The sequence below is a fragment of the Corella eumyota genome, chromosome 3 (assembly GCF_963082875.1).
Source record: "Corella eumyota chromosome 3, kaCorEumy4.1, whole genome shotgun sequence".
In the NCBI taxonomy this organism is placed as follows: Eukaryota; Metazoa; Chordata; class Ascidiacea; order Phlebobranchia; family Corellidae; genus Corella; species Corella eumyota.
The window spans coordinates 10,076,724-10,079,223 of record NC_137492.1 but is presented as its reverse complement, the minus strand read 5'-3'; the positions used below and the strand labels follow the sequence as shown (position 1 = coordinate 10,079,223).

The following is a 2,500-nucleotide window of genomic DNA, read 5'->3' as shown; positions in this document are numbered from 1 at the left end:
ACCGCCAAGAGCCATCGTTTGTTTGTTTGCTTTTCGCTCTTCGATTCCTAACCTCGATTCGCCATCCGGCTGAAAAAATCGCGTGACGCCGAGCGGGTCGCGGTCGCAACAAATAGTGCGACAAGCCCGCGCACCGCATGAAGCCTTCGGGCACTCGACGCCGACAAAACAAGTTCCTGATCGCGGGGCGGCGGACGCGCCGAGGCACGTCGCCGTCCCGGTGTTTGCTCTTTCGCTCTTCGATTTTTTTTCTCGCGCTAATGATCCTTTCGCAGGTTCACCTACGGAAACCTTGTTACGACTTTTACTTCCTCTAAGTAATCAAGTTAGATCGTCTTTTCGGGCCAAGACCCAACCGTCGCCAGTCGAGCCCGGGCCCAATCGGAGGACCTCACTAAACCAATCAATCGGTAGTAGCGACGGGCGGTGTGTACAAAGGGCAGGGACGTAATCAACGCGAGCTAATGACTCGCGCTTACTGAGAATTCCTCGTTCAAGCGAAATAATTTCAATTCTCTATCCCTAGCACGACCGGGGTTCATCGGGTTACCCAGACCTTTCGGCCAAGGCGAACACACGTTGATCCGGTCAGTGTAGCGCGCGTGCGGCCCCGAACATCTAAGGGCATCACAGACCTGTTATTGCTCAATCTCGTGTGGCTAAACGCCACTAGTCCCTCTAAGAAGTTAAACGCCGGCCGGGAAGGCCGCGTAACTATTTAGCAAGCCAGAGTCTCGTTCGTTATCGGAATTAACCAGACAAATCGCTCCACCAACTAAGAACGGCCATGCACCACCACCCACAGAATCATGAAAGAGCTCTCAATCTGTCAATCCTCGCTGTGTCCGGGCCGGGTGAGATTTCCCGTGTTGAGTCAAATTAAGCCGCAGGCTCCACTCCTGGTGGTGCCCTTCCGTCAATTCCTTTAAGTTTCAGCTTTGCAACCATACTTCCCCCGGAACCCAAAGACTTTGGTTTCCCGCAAGCTGCCGGAGAGGTTGTCAAAATAACGCCCCCCGATCGCTAGTTGGCATCGTTTATAGTCAGAACTAAGACGGTATCTGATCGTCTTCGAACCTCTGACTTTTGCTCTTGATTAAAGAAAACATTCTTGGCAAATGCTTTCGCAGTCGTTCGTCTTGCGCCGATCCAAGAATTTCACCTCTAACGGCACAGTACGAATGCCCCCGTCCGTCCCTCTTAATCATTACCTCGCGCTCCGAAAACCAACAAAAAAGAACCGAGGTCCTATTTCATTATTCCATGCAACACTATCCAGGCGAAGCGCCTGCTTTGAACACTCTAATTTTTTCAAGGTAAACGTCCCGGCCGCCGCCGACACTCAGTCAAGAGCACCGACGGAAAACCGGAGGTAAAGCCAGAACGAACAGTGCACGCCTTGCGACGGACCGAACGCCTGCGCCCAAAATCCAACTACGAGCTTTTTAACCGCAACAACTTAAATATACACTTTTGGAGCTGGAATTACCGCGGCTGCTGGCACCAGACTTGCCCTCCAATGGATACTCGTTAAAATTTTTACAGTGTACTCATTCCAATTACAGGGCCTCGTTAGAGTCCTGTATCGTTATTTTTCGTCACTACCTCCCCGCGTCGGGAATGAAAATTTGCGCGCCTGCTGCCTTCCTTGGATGTGGTAGCCGTTTCTCAGGCTCCCTCTCCGGAATCGAACCCTGATTCCCCGTTACCCATAAGAACCTCGGTAGGCAGATACCGTACCGACGAAAGTTGATAGGGCAGACACTTGAATGATCCGTCGCCGGTGCAAGACCGTGCGATCAGCAAAGTTATCCCGAGTCGCCAACAAGACGAGCCGAAGCCCGGCAGGTTTTTGATATGATAAAGGCGCGCCTCCCGCAAGGTCGGCGCTTTTTGCATGTATTAGCTCTAGAATTACCACAGTTATCCAAGTAAAAATTACGATCAAATGAATCACGACTGATTTAATGAGCCATTTGCAGTTTTACCGTACGCAAGTTCGTACTGAGACATGCATGGCTTAATCTTTGAGACAAGCATATGACTACTGGCAGGATCAACCAGGTAACTATCGGCCGACAAAATACGCGAACGGAGTGTTTCGCTTTCCCCGTCGCGGTATCGCACTGTATTACTCAATCACTATTTTTGCTTAGCTCCTCAAACCCGGCGTAAGCCGCGATCTGGACGCCGTCGACACCGGCCAGACGCCCTTTCGGGCGAAGCCGCGCGCGGGCTGCGTTTGCATACAACACCAGGAACGCCCAACAAAAGCGAACCGAGAAAACTATCACTTGCGTGCGCACCGGCCACCGCAACTACGGCCCGAGGCCGTGGTCGCGCGCCGAAACACAAACTCGTATTTGCTACTTAATTTTTTCCGTCTAACGTTCAGAGCCTCGCTGCTAGCTACGACGCCTTCGCGGGTCAGCATCAAGTCTGCCCAAAAGCGCACATCGCCTGCACGACACCACATCGTTTTGTCACCAAATACCTTCAA

At 52.0% G+C, this 2,500-nt stretch overlaps 2 non-coding genes across 2 annotated transcripts in view; both read right to left on the bottom strand.

The window, feature by feature from the left end:
• Window positions 1–13, bottom strand: part of LOC145746698 (5.8S ribosomal RNA) — a 154-nt gene extending 141 nt beyond the window's left edge. The window contains exon 1 of the ribosomal RNA XR_014281472.1: window positions 1–13. This exon is cut by the window's left edge and continues 141 nt beyond it. This is a non-coding gene — a ribosomal RNA (5.8S ribosomal RNA).
• A 245-nt stretch (window positions 14–258) lies between these two features.
• On the bottom strand, window positions 259–2,067 carry LOC145747812 (small subunit ribosomal RNA). The gene has a single exon (XR_014282520.1). It is a non-coding gene; the product is annotated as a small subunit ribosomal RNA (ribosomal RNA).
• Between the last annotated feature and the right edge of the window lie 433 nt (window positions 2,068–2,500).